Source organism: Camelus bactrianus, chromosome 23 (assembly GCF_048773025.1).
Source record: "Camelus bactrianus isolate YW-2024 breed Bactrian camel chromosome 23, ASM4877302v1, whole genome shotgun sequence".
Taxonomy (NCBI): domain Eukaryota; kingdom Metazoa; phylum Chordata; class Mammalia; order Artiodactyla; family Camelidae; genus Camelus; species Camelus bactrianus.
Genome location: NC_133561.1, coordinates 17,644,280 through 17,658,022, shown reverse-complemented (window position 1 = coordinate 17,658,022; position 13,743 = coordinate 17,644,280). Strand labels below are relative to the sequence as shown.

Here is a 13,743-nt window from a genome sequence, read left to right as displayed (position 1 = left end):
AATTTTTCTTTTTCTTTTACTCTTAGAAAAAGGAAACACCAGTCAACTGTTTCCTCCAAGGATTCAGAAGAGTGTATGTGTCAGGGAAAAGACTTAAACTTCTGAACCAAAAATCCATGAATTTCTGTAGATGTGCCCTTCACCTCGGCCTTTAAAATCACACCCCAGGGACATCACTCAAGTATCTCAGAAAACTCCAGGCTTCTATCTAGTGAGGTCCGGCCTCAGGGCCTGTCAGCAGGTTCAGAAGTATCCTAATATGCTATCAATTTTCAAAGGCAACCAAAAACATGAAGAAGAACCCAGGGGAAGAGAGACAGAAAAAGAGCCTCCTCCCCCTCCCCCACCCACCCTGCCCCCTCCCCAGTCAGGCAGCCCCAGCCTGGCCTGGTGAGTCAAGCTTCCACGACAAGAGACAGGCCTCTAGTGACATTCATTCCCCACAGCTGCAAGTCACCTCCGGAATGCCCCAAACCTGCACATCTACCAGGAAGTCCCCTTTCCCCTTCTCCTTCCAAGGCCATCCTGCCTGATGGTTATCCAAGCATCCTGTCAAAATCTGTCAAACTGCATTTCCTTAACAATGGATGTGTGATAATTCAGCCACAAGAATGTAACTCAAAGTTGTCGAGACTGGCGACATAAATACTAGTACATCCATAAGATGGACCGCTATGCAGTCATCTAAAATGACACTGTGAAAGGTATTTACTGACAAAAAAGAAAGTTTGCTATATATTCCCATATGGGAAAAAGGCAGATTACAGAATAGTATTATTCTTCATTCTGGAGGGAAGGAAAGAAAGAAGGGAGGGAGGAAGATGGGAGAGAGCCTGCAAAACAGGAGCAGTACTTTTCTCTGGGTGGTGGGGTGGGAGATTCTTTTCACTTTCAACATCTTATTTCCCCACGTTTTCTATAAAGAACATGTCCTACTTTTACAATAGAAAATAAATTTTATAAAAATAATCTTAAATACCTGCTGTTAAAATAAAAATACGTAAGCCAGCACACAAAGGTGTAATTTAAAGAAAGTATCCCACGTCCCTGAAGTGTTTGTCCTGGGCAGGATGGGCAGAGCATCAGACTGCAGATCAGAATGCTGTGAATAATGCATCTCCATGCCTGTGCTTAGCCGCTGTCCTTCATTAGAAGACAACTGTCCCTACCAGGCCACATAAGGAGATGGAACATGGCCATCCCACTTTTGGGAAAGCAGCTCAACTGCCCTTCTCAGAATGGTGAGAAAATCACTTGGCATAGGTTGGTCTAATGCTGGCCACTACGTTAAAAGATAGAAATAATTAATGGGTACTTTCCCCCAGAATCAGGGTCTTAGTTTAGAATAATGGTAAGTACAGTGATCACATCTTTCGGAAGGAAGAGTTAAGACATGTAACACGATTGGTGCCCTTCTAGATCAGGGGTCAGCTCACCAGGATCAAATCCAGCCCTCCTGCCTGTTTTTGTAAATAAATATTTACTGGAACACAGCCATGCTCTTTCATTTAGGTATTGTCCACAGCTCATTCATTTACATATGTATGGTCTATGGTTGTTTGGGGTGTTTTGCTTTTTTTTTTTTAAGCTATAACAGCACAGTTGAATAGTTGCAAGAGACAGCTATGGCCCACAAAGCCTAAAACGTCTGGATTAGAAGTTCCAGCCTCTAAGATTGGTCCAGAGAGAAACCCAACGCTGTGAATGAACCTGCACGGGCCCAGGGCTCCAAAGTACAGGCAGACAGCACAGAGGGCCCCAAATGGCCTCTCCTCCCTCTGTGGAGCGAACATAACTGATTAAAAACACCAACCTGCCAAACATGGGGTCTTGAGAGCAACTTCATTTTCTAACTAAAAACCTACCAAAGTGTTCTGCTTAAAATATTAAAAAAAGATTTGGTTCAGGAAACAACACTGATCAAGCAGTCAAGATGCTCTGGAGTTGGGTTCCCCAGGTTCAAACCCTGACTCTGCTGCTGATCTAAGTCAAGTCATTTAAGTGCATCTTTGTGCCTCAGTTTCCCCATTGTTCTCACGGGGAATAGGTCAGATAATCCACAGAACAGTACTTAGGACCCCAAAGTGCCTAAAGCACAGTAGGTGCTCAAAACCAACAGCTGGCATGATGATTATTATTAAACCAGACAGACACTCTGCAATGAGGTTTAGACTTGGTGAGACCAGAGGGAGCATGAATGAGATCAGTGTGGACAATCCTTTTACTAATTTACATCCCCAGCACCCTGGTTGGATACAGTCTCAGATCCAACTCAGGGAAGGCAGACTCACTTTCTCTTGGGGACCAGTGCAGTATATTTAGCTGTGGTGTGAGGCATCATTCAGGAGAGGTGGTCCGGCATGCTGGTGGCCTGCGTGGAGTGTCAGGAACAAGCAGCACAAAAATACCCACTGGTAATCCTCACCACAAAGCCACAGTCAGAGGAGGTAACCGCAAGAGAGGCTTGCACCTGGGATTTTCAGGGACAGTGGGGGGAAACCCTCTGACCCCCATGAGCAACCCGTCTCCTAGCCACAGTACACTCTGCCACCAGATTAATCTTCCCAAAGAGGCTGGAGTGATGCAGTTGTGAGAAAGGAGCCCACCAAGCGACACAGGCAGCCCCTAGAGGCTGGAAAAGGCAAGGGGAAGGGCTTTGTCCTTGAGCCTCCCGAAAGAATCAGCCCTGCTGACTCCTTGATTTCAGCCAGGTGAGGCCCATTTCAGACTTCTGACCTCCAGAACTGTAAAATAATAAATTTGTGGTGTTTTAAGCCACTGGGTTTGTGGTAACCTGTTAAAGCAGCAGTAGGAAACTATTTTTTAAAAGGTAAATCATTGATTTGGGAAGAGGGGGCTGTATTCCAGCATAACTTCCACGTCATTCTTCTAAAATAACTCATTTTGTCACCCCACAAACAGTACTGAGTGCCAACTAAGTGCCAGGCACTGTGCTGGAATATCCCAAGGGCAGCTCAAAACACATTCTCATTCCTGACGACACAGTCCTGCCCGCTTTCGGTATAAATATGCCCCGTTCTTCCAAAGCCTCTTTCCCAGGCTCAGTTCAACACTTAAACCACTCCTGAGCACTCATTACACGCCAGGCACTGCGCACAGCCTGGGGTACCACAATGACCAAGTAAGAGCTCCCACCCTCAAAACACACCTCATCAATTTTTACATTCCTAATCTTTCAAAACGATTTCACTTTAAATATTTCAATGAAACAGTATTAATAACAAGAACAGCTACCATTTATTATTCCCCTTCTGTGTGTGTCACTTTATATTACTCCTAATCCTACAGCAACCCTGCGAGGTATTACCATCCCCATCTGCTGATGAGACAAAGCTCTGCAAGGTAAAGAAACCTCCTCTAAGTCCCAGCCCTGGAAGGTGCTGGCCTTTCCATGCCTGTCAGACTCCAGGCCTGAGTCCTTTCCTCTTGAGGTCTAGGAAGTGAGAGACAGCAGATTAAAAAACTTGCCTCCAGGTCAGTAACATTTTCCTAAATCAACAGTCACTCTCCGGGAAACATGGCAAGGTTCATGCCTTGAAAAGCGCATCCACTTGGTTGCAGAAAATTACAAGCCATAAAAATCCAGGAGCTGGCTGGGCTCTCAAAGGCCATCTGGCCAAAATCCCTTTGCGCAAAGTTCCTCAGCTACTGGGGCTGAGAGTGTCATGCTTCGCAGCACCAGTGACCCCACTCACCAGGTGTGCCTCAACATAATGGCAGAAAGAGGCAGGAGCCGCCCAGGAAGTCCACCCTGGGTGTGCACAAGCTAGAAGGAGCCGTTGGGGATGTAGCCCTCGGTCCTGCCACACCGACTCCCAGTGCCAACCTTAATTAGCAGCGCCCCCAAACACCACACCCAGGCCAGGTATAGACACTGGTGTGGAGGCTAAATTAACATGTCCTGCCACTGAGGTCACATGCAACCCTTTGGCACTACAAGTGTATGCAAATGGCTTTTAAAACCAGTGGGTTAACCCTACGAGGGACAACTCTAGACCGACAAGTATCCTAGGGAAGAGAAATAAGAAGAGGTTTCTCAGAAGAGGAAGTGGCTGCCCCCTCACTGACCTCTGCTCTCCTCTTACAGAACCTGGCCTTTAAGGCCCTTCACTGTGGACCACCATCTCCCCCACACCAATGCTGCACCAGAATGGCCCATCCTCCAACACACACACACACACACACACACACACAAACACACACACACAAGTTTTCCTTCTTCTATGTGCTGTTCCCTCCTCCTCCCCCGGAATACCATTTCCCTGCCAAAATCCTACCCATCCTGATGGGATGTTAGACACTTCACAGTGGTTGCCACCTCCCCATCCTGAAGTTACTTATTTTACCCTAAACTCTCTCATCTCTTAACGGCTAAGGCCACCTTGTATGACTCTGTGTGCTTGTCCTGTCTCCCTGACTGCATGGTGCTCTCCTGGAGAGGGGACCGCTGACCCAGCTCTAAACTCCCCTCGAGGTCTGGTCCCACACCTTGTTCACACCAGAAGTTTAAGACCCACAGGCACCCAGGGGCTCCCTAGCTTCTCAAGCTCCCTCCTCCAGAACTTAGAAGCCAAGAGACAGCCAGGAGTGCCAAGCATCCGGGAAATGTTCTTTCTGTCCAAACCACCCTGAAACCCCCACCATGAAGAGGCATGGACACAGTGGCAGGATCACCCCCACTTTAATGGGGTGGGGGGCCGAAGAGGGAGAAACGGGAACAGCAGCATTCACAGCAGCAGAGCCAGGACAGCTGGGAGCCTGCTGACATGCGCACACAGACACCAGACACCAGAAGGGAGGGGTGGCAGCCCACCCAGGATTCAGTGCCTCTACTCCTTTCTCTTTTCGGCCCCACTCCCTGCTTATAAGAAGAGTGAGAGGGAAGAGGGGAAAAGGACAGCAGGCCTGGCCCGCTAACAGTGGGCTCACGCAGGCTGGAACAGGAGACATGGCGGACCTGACCCAGAACGCGGTGCCCCGCCCTTGGCTTTACCAAATGTTGGCTGTAAACATGTTAGGGAGCAAGAGCCACAAACTGGTTTTTTGATCTCAGACGGATGTGAGATGTTTGCTCCAGCACCCGTCAAACAGTAACCACCTGCAGGTCACAGGGCAACCTATTCTTACTTCCACCCTTCTCTGAGCAAGGCTCCGTGCCAAACGCAGAGAAAACGTGCCAGGCAGAAAGTAAACATCAGCTTGACCCCAGGCTTTGGATTTAACATAAAAGTTTAGTGTGTGAACAGTCCTCAGGACCTCCCAGCAAGCCCAGCAGATGGCAGGGATGTCGCCATTAGGCCCTTCAGTTCCTGGACAACGTGAGTAGTGTGATGAGGCAGGCAGAGGAGGGCAGCCGGAGAGGCCCGGGTCCCAGGCCCACCCTGGGCACCAGCCACGTGTGACCTGGGCACATCCATTCTCCTTTGGGCCTGAGTTTCTTCATTTCCTCATCTGTAAAATGAGGTGATTGGCCTGGATGATCTTCAGTTCCCAGAGATTAGGGCACAATATCCCTTGAGTGTAAAAGGCTGACACAGAGCACAGCACAGGGCTGTGCTGAAAACTGGGACTGAACAGGGTCTAGACAGAATCATGCTCAAAAGAATGTGAGTACTGACCCCTCTAGACAGTCTATGAAAACAGCAAGTAGGGAGGGGCAGCCTTGCTCCTCAGAGGCAGAGAGATGGAATCATACAGCCTCTCAGGAAACACAGCTCTGGGAAAAAATCCAGTTGGGTGTGCAGAGGCAGGAAGCGAGGAAGGGACCGGCCCCCTCTCATTCGACCAGGAAGCACCTCCCTGTACCTCTCTCTCTCTCTCACACACACACACACACACACACACACACATAGCTCCTCAGTTGCTGGCAGGAGCAGGACCTCAAGGGACCTAAGGCAAGATGCAACCCTGGCTTTCTCTTCAAGCACCACCCCCAACCTTGCCTCCCATCAAGCAGAGGGCCTCCCTCTCTCTGTAACTGACCTCTTGGTTTCCCCAAAACCAATCGGATGTGCTCGCCCTCCAACCCCTGCTCCACATCTCAGCCCTTCCCAAGTCTCTCCACCATCCTATCTCCTCCCTGCACTCCCTCCTCCTCCCTCTCCCTCCTTCACTATGACCTTGCCCTGACCTATTCTTTCTTTGGCCTTCAATCTCTCCTTCCACAGAAGCCTGTCCCTTCAAGCCCACAAACTTGCTCTCGGCTTTCATGTACCAAGCATCAGAAGACCTCCTGTTGACTCTGCCCCTCCCTCAGCCCCAACACACCAACACCTCCCAGGACAGAGTGCACCTCCCTCCTCTCCTCCCTCAGCACACACTGTCTGGTCCTACCCCAAGCTGTCCCCTCTGTGACACTCACAATGACCACCTGATGGCTCCATCCACCTGAGCCCAACCCAACACCACCCTCCTCAGCCTTTCCTGCTGAAATCCCGTCCTTGGTTCCCAGGATTTACTCTCACCTCCTCGTCTCACCAGCTCTTCCTCCTCCACCTACTGTACAGCAAAGGAGTCCCCAGGCCTGGTCCTCCATCCCGTCCTCCATGCTCTCTCCACTGTCCCCTGGGCTGCTTCAGCCTCCTCGTGGGCTGACAGCTCCTGCACGTCATGCATCACATTCTCAGGCCAGGCAGGCCATCCTGACTACTGAACCAATTCCAGAACAAACCCAATTATACAGAGACACCACATCACTCCCTCCAAGTCCCACAGGCACCGAGGAGGAGGACAGGGAATTCTGGGGGTGATGGAATACTTTTATACCTTGATTGTAGTAATGGTTACGTGACTATATGCTTTTGTCAAAATGCATAACCATGCACTAGAAAGGGTGAATTTAATGTATGCAAATTGTATCTTAATAAAAAAGGATAGGAAAAAGTCCTGCAGATACCTCAACCCCTTCCCATCTAAAACTAACATCATCATCTTCCTTCCACCAGCCCAGGTCCTCCCCCGTGTACCCTCTCTTTTCAATACTGACACCGCTATCCACCCCAAACAGTCCTCCCCCGACTAGAAATCTTAGCCCAGTGGCCAAGCAGTCGCTTAGTCTAGAGAGTCCACCTACATAGATTTATATTCTCTTGAATCTAACCTTGCATTCTACCACCCCACCTGCCACCTGGGACTCAGGCTGCCATCATTTCTCACAAGCCACCTCACCAGCTCCCTCCTCATCCACCCTAATTCCCTTTGACCAACTCTCTCCAGCAGCCTGCCCACCTGAGTGCCCTCCCCACCTCACGGCAGTGCCTCCGGCAGCCAGCGTGGACCTCAGCTTCAGAGCCGTTCTCTCCCATGGAAACCAGCTCCTCTTTCTGGCCCCAGCCCCTAGACCTCCCAGCACAGGAAGCCGCTTCCCCAGCCCACTTCCAGCAGAATCAACACCAAGGCACTGGGGCTCCCACAGCACAGGGCTGCACCTCCTCTAGGTCCTGCACAGTCTGCCCAGTATCCACAGGTACCCTCATCCACTGTACCTCTGCCAAGGAAGGGAGCCGCCTCCCTCCCTCTCAGGGCCCTCCAGGCTGCAGCTGGACTCATGAGTTGTGGGCACTCAGGGAACCCTCTCTGGCCTGAACTGAACTGTCGGCTGAAAATTACCAGGAGCGCTATGCCAAGCCCTCCTTGCCCCCCACCCCCACCCCACTGATGAGATAAAATGCCACAGAAGCACAACTGGCAGCAACTGCTCAGATCATCCTAAACCCCTAAGGGCAGATCACACAGGCTGCTTCAACAGGAAATGGGGGGACTCACCCCAATCTACTCCCTAGCCCAGACTCCACTGCTCCCCTCCCACTCCCTACCCTCTGGCCAGATTGTACTCACCCACCCCAGCGCCTCTGCTCAGGGAGCCTGCTGCCTGGACCAATGTGACTCAGAGAACAGTCCTTGGACTGGTGGTGTCATCCTTGATGAGATAACAGAGTGCTCAGAAACTTTCAGAGCACCTGAGCATTGTCATGAGGGTTTTACTATGTTTTGCAAAAGCATCGGTCTGCAACAAATTGGGAAAAAAATAAAGCCTGGCCTTCACCACAGATACTCTGGGAAGCACTGGACCGTCACTACCACCCCCCAGCCCCCACCAAACTCTTGCCTCTTCCTGCTGAAATCCTGCTCATCCTCAGAGTCCCAGCTAATTAACGTGCCTTCTCTTCCAAGAGCATTTACCATTTCCACCAGCCAGAAGTAGTCTGACCCAGAGCCCCTAGTCCAAACCACACCGAGGGCATTTAAGCAGTATCTGTACACTCCTTACTACAATTCCCTGAGGTTAGGCACTCAAGTCTTGTTCACTTTTATATTCCTAATGTCATGCTCAAGGCAAACAATCAATCGATATTTGTTCAACGAGGAGTAAACAACCAGATCCAGCCTCAGTTCAACAGTGGGCTTTTCTTCAGGGGCAGGACTTGGAGGAGCACCAACCCTTAGGGCACAGAGGAACTTCCCAAATGCAGCCTCTCTCCCACAGCCGAGATGGAAATTGCTGGGGGGGGGGGGGGGCATATTTTAAAAAAGCAAGTCAAGGGCTCTAGAGAAAAGAACTCAGTTCCAACACTACAACAAACTACAGCACCCTGAAATGGCAAATTGAGTCAAAAACACTCAGCTTATCAAGAATCCCTCTCTACATGCACAGACCCAAATATAAAGAATAAAAAGAGATTTTAACGGTCATTTCCAACTTTAAATATTCTGCAAGCCCCTGACCTCAAAGCAAAAGGTCAAGGGCTCAGGAGGAGCCTGTAACCCCAAAACAAACAACATGCTTGTGGACAGACCAGCGGATACCCACTTGAGTTTGAAAAGCACGGGGAGAAGCCCAACCAGACGCATCTCACTTGGGGTCCTGGCCCTGCCTCAGAGTCAGCAGGCCCCATCCCTCCCATGGGTGCAACTCTCCCACAGGCTCTTCTTTCTACTGGCTCTCCCAAGCCCCTGGCTGTTGTTTAGCAAGAATGCTGGAACTATTTCCAGATGCCACAGTCAGATCAAGACAACTCTCTATCTAAATATTCCTGTCTAATTTTGCACACAGCTCTTGTTTCAACTGACAAAGATAATGACTCAGTGTCCACAGCTCTTGATGGAAAATTATTCTGCCAAGTGTGGAGCTTCCCAATAATAGACCTTTCTAATCTTCTTCTTGAGAAAGGAGAAGTGACCTCCCTGTCCAGATTCTTTTCTATAGGCAAGAAAGAGCACCCCAAAGACTCCCTAACTAACCGAGGAATGCTATGGGAAAATCCTGATACATCCCCATAAGATCAATTAACAACAAGAAAGGGAAATTCATGGCAGAGGCTTAGGATGTTTTTCCTTGTTCTGTACAACTCTTCGTTCTTCAATTTTCTGCATCCCCATCAGTTTGAGACTTTGAATCCTGAGGCATAAATTCTGGGTTATAGTGAAGGTAAAAATCTAGACCCAGAACTAAAGTATCTTTCTCTGCACCAAAAGAAATGGTTGTCTCTGACACTGATGCTTTGATGAACTATAAAAGAACTCTACAAACTGTACATATGCCCACATATATGTTTGAAATGAAATCAGACACCTACTCTTTGCAGACATAGGCCTAGCCCCCTCCCACATCATAAGACATGAGATGTCTCAACAAATAAGTGAGGATAAGAAAAGCACCAACTTAGAAAAGTCATTTCCAGATAACTGAGTTGGCCTTTCTGCCAGCATTCAGATAGCTTAAACTTGTTTGCTCACTATTTAAAAACCACCCCACAGTTATTTCATATGCACATCTCCCACAGTCTTGCAAAGTCCCCAAAGACAGAAACCGTAAGTCTTCCACTTCTTTTGTACTCTGGACCCAGCCAGTCACTGCCATGCATCCAGCAGGCACAGCAAATGCCCATGGGTTTCTACCTTTGTCTCACTCCTATCCCCCCAGGTGCAGAGAGGGGACTCCATTAAAGTCCAACCCACATGGCTTCAATCACTGGTTTAGGGCAGGGGGCACAAAACTACCCTCTGCCTAAACCTCTCAGCTACTCACCGACAGGTCCCAGGAGGCTTCTGGCAGCAGGGGAAGACTTTTTTTAGAGTTTTACCTCAGTGGTTCTCAACCAAGGGTGACTGTGCCCTCTAAGAGACACTTGGCAATGTCTGGAGACATTTTTGGTTTTCACAACTAGTGTTCTTGGTTGGGGGTGGGGGGCAGCGAGAGGTGAGGTACTACTAGCATCTAATGGATAGAGGCCAGGGATTTTGCTGAAGGTTGAGAAATCCTATCTTTGGTGACACACAGGGAAGGATTCAGACCACCTTAGTTCACTTTTCCTTTAAGTTGCCTGAGGTCAGGCCAAAGACCCTGGCTTGTCTGCATTATTTGCAAGATTGAAAATGCCCAAAGCCATCGCCAGTCTTAAAAGATGCTGCTCCTGAGAACCACCAGCACCCTGCTGCCTCTTCTTAGAAGGGCCCTCCTGCCAGCATGACCCACTCATCCACAGCATGACAACTGGCAGGCTGGCATCACGCACGCTCAAATCCTTTGGCAATGAGTTAGGCCTGGCGGATCCAGCTCTTCAGTCTTCCGTCACGCACACCCAAGGCCAAAGTGAGCTTGGACAAGTTTTCCAATGGGCTGCAGGCCGGACCCAGAATGAGAGGCTGCACGTAAGTCTCTCACCCTTCAGGAGACTGGCATCTTTCATCCAAATGGAGAATCTCAGTATCCAGACCTGCCCCTGCAGCATTCCCCATCCTACAAGGCACACGGGATCACTGGCCTGGGTGTGGCAGAGGAACAGAGGCCGGAGAAATGCACGAGTTTAGGCAATTAAATCCTAACCACTCACAAGACACCCAGTGAAGTAAGAGGAGCTAATGAAAAGCTAACGGAGGAAAGGACCAAGAAGGGCCTCCTTTCCAAGTTTCACTTGTGAAATCCAACAGCTGGCTAAGGCCAAGGGAGTCAAAGTACTAACACAAACCTGGGGCCCCGGGCAGTTAGCGCCTCTGAGACAGTGCAAAAGGGTCTGGGCGTGAAGAGAACTATTATCATGAGAAAGCGAGGCAAGAAAAGCTGCACTAGCGACCAAGAGGCATGGCTTCAGGTCACCGGGGCTGCTTGGCGCGTTCCAAGGGGCCCAAGGCTCCAGCACGCGGCCCTCGTCCCTTCCCCGAGGCAGGCCTGGGCTGAGGTGGGCCGGAGGGTAGGAGACAGATGCAGGGTGCCCACCATGTATTCTGAGGCACGCCCACCGCGCCGCGGCCCGCAGCTCGCGGCAAGCGAAACTCGCAAAGGGGAAGCCTGCTGTCACTTGAGGAGGATGCAAGAAGGACCCACGCAAGTGGTGAGCCTAGCTCCGGCCACAGGCAGACGGCGCCCCAGGCACGCGGTGGCCGGCAGCCGGCAGCCTTACCTGGGGGCAGGAAGCTGCAGTCCACGGTCACCTTCGCGCAGCTTCCGCGCGCCCGCCGCAGCGCTGGCGCCCGGCACGCGCTCCGGATCTGTTTACCAACTCGCCCGCGCCCGGAGACCCAGCGCCCACAGCCCCGCCCCGAGGGCCGGTCCCATTGGCTGCGCCGCCGCTGGCGGCCCAACGCCGCGCCGCCAGGGACAGCGTGCTCGGCCCGTGGGCTCGACCGGCGGCCAATAGGGACCGAGGGCGGAGACACAGGAGCCAATGGGAGGCCGCCCCAGCGCGCAGGGCCCCTCCAGTCCTTCCCTCCCCGCTGTCCTTTTCCCTAATTGGGAAAGCCGGGCTGAAGCCTCGCTTATGGGGTTGGTGGCCCCGCGCGTGTGCGCTGGGAGAATGAGCTCTTCCCCGGGCCAGGTGGCGGGCACCACCACGGTGGCCGGCCGTTGGCTGTCACATCCCGGCCAGTGCTCGCCGGGCCTCCTAGCGAGCCTGAAGGGGATGTGGTGGAGAGAGCCGACTGCAGTGGTCCCGCTGCGTGCTCGCCTTTACGTAGCGAGGACCCTCTCCCAGTTTCCACAGAAGGCGGAAGTGCGGCGGGCCGGCTGAGTGCACGTCCCCTTCGGCGCCCCGGCCCCGCCCACTCGCGTTTCTCCTCGGGCTATCGGTGCGGGCGCCGGCCGCACGGCAGGACGCGCCCGTGGCCCCAGCCTGGGTCGCCTGAGGAGTGGTCCCGGAGCCTGCGGCGCCCCGCTCGGCTCGGGAACCCGAACCGTTTGCTCTTGTCGGCAATTCCCCTAGAGACCCTGCTCCTCTGAGCAGCGTGGGATAGGCCAACACGTGGACGGAGCTGAAGCGGGCCCTGAGGTGGGCTGCCGGCTGGGTGAGGGTGTCCCCGACACAGAGCTGCCCTGTGAGGAAGAGCCTTGGCCCGAACGGAATGGCCCCAAATATCGTCAACCAGAGATTCAGACCGGAGGCCGGGTTGTCTGATTGTTTCCACTTCCTGGTCTGCAGCTCTGTCCTAGGTCGTCGGTGGGTCTTGTGGAGGGAGGGGAAGGGAAATAAGTACAATTTAGTGACTCTTTCGTAAAACTAAATAGTCAAGCCAGATGATTGTCCTTTATTCTGAGACTATTTCGAGGAATTAACATTTAACGTTTTGGAAATTTATTTACATTGATTATTACTTAGAAAATTGGAAAGCTGTTGTATTTTGATGCCTGAAATGGGAGGAGGGGTTATTAAAATCCAAAAGTGACTCTGACTTCACCCTTCCTCGTGGACGCGGGAGCCAGCCTGTACCCCGCAGCGCAGGCCCCTGAGCGTGCGAGACGCAGGTGGCACGGCTGTGAGCCCCAAGGTTACCCCTGCTTCCAGCTTCCTTGGCTCGGTCCTCAGTGGGCGCTGCTGGATCTCCTGCAGGAACGTTTACATACTCTTCACAGTCCAAATTCTGCCTCACTCCCCATCTTGTCCACATTAAATACAAGGTATGTTTTGAGAGAGAATTCAGTTTTTGAAATTTCAAGGAACTGACCCAAACACTACAGGGCTAAGACTAGCTCCCTTTTACCACTCCCTTCGAGGGTTAGGCCCTCAAAGGGTGTCCATTGCTCCCTCCTACTTTAACTGTTCCTCAACTGCCTGCAGTTAGATGTTAATCTTATTAAGGATCTGTGTACAGGATGAGTTGCTTCTATTTTTAAGATACTCTGTCTTTTGACAGTTTGATTATCATGTGTCTAGGTGTTTATCCTGAGTTTACTCTATGTAGAGTTCATTGTGCTGCTTGAACATATATATTAATGTTTTTCATCAAAATTGGGATGTTTTCTATTTTCTCAAATATTCTTTCTGTCCCTTTTTCCTCTCTCTTCTCCTTCTAGAACTCCCATTTAGAGGTATGTTGGTATATTTGATGGTATCCCACAGATTTCTGAGGCTGTGTTAATTTTTCTTCATTCTTTTTCCTTTTTTTCCCTTCAAACTGGATCATCTGAATTGGTTCCTATCTTCAAGTTCATTGATTTTTTTTTCTCCTGCCTGCTCAAATCCACTGTTGAGCTCCTCTACTGAATTTTTCATCTTAGTTATATTATTTTTCGACTCTAGAACTTCTGTTTTATAATTTCTGTGTTTTTATTGATAGTTCCTATTTAGTAAGACATCACCTTCGTACAATCCCAGGTTTGTTGTTGCTGTCGCTTATTGTTATCCTTCGTTTAGTGACTTTGCTGAACCAATTCTATAAAGTCTGATTTTGTTGTATGTGGCCTGTGAAGTCTCTACTCAGTTAGCTTAGTGGTCAGCTATTGATAAGACA

The 13,743-nt window shown here is 50.7% G+C and overlaps 1 protein-coding gene across 1 annotated transcript in view; it reads right to left on the bottom strand.

Moving 5' to 3' along the window:
* Positions 1-11,578, bottom strand: part of COQ8A (coenzyme Q8A) — a 38,310-nt gene extending 26,732 nt beyond the window's left edge. The window contains exon 1 of the mRNA XM_074351710.1: positions 11,421-11,578. The gene's annotated coding sequence lies outside the window, so the exon portion shown is untranslated. The remainder of the gene's footprint in view (positions 1-11,420) is intronic.
* Between the last annotated feature and the right edge of the window lie 2,165 nt (positions 11,579-13,743).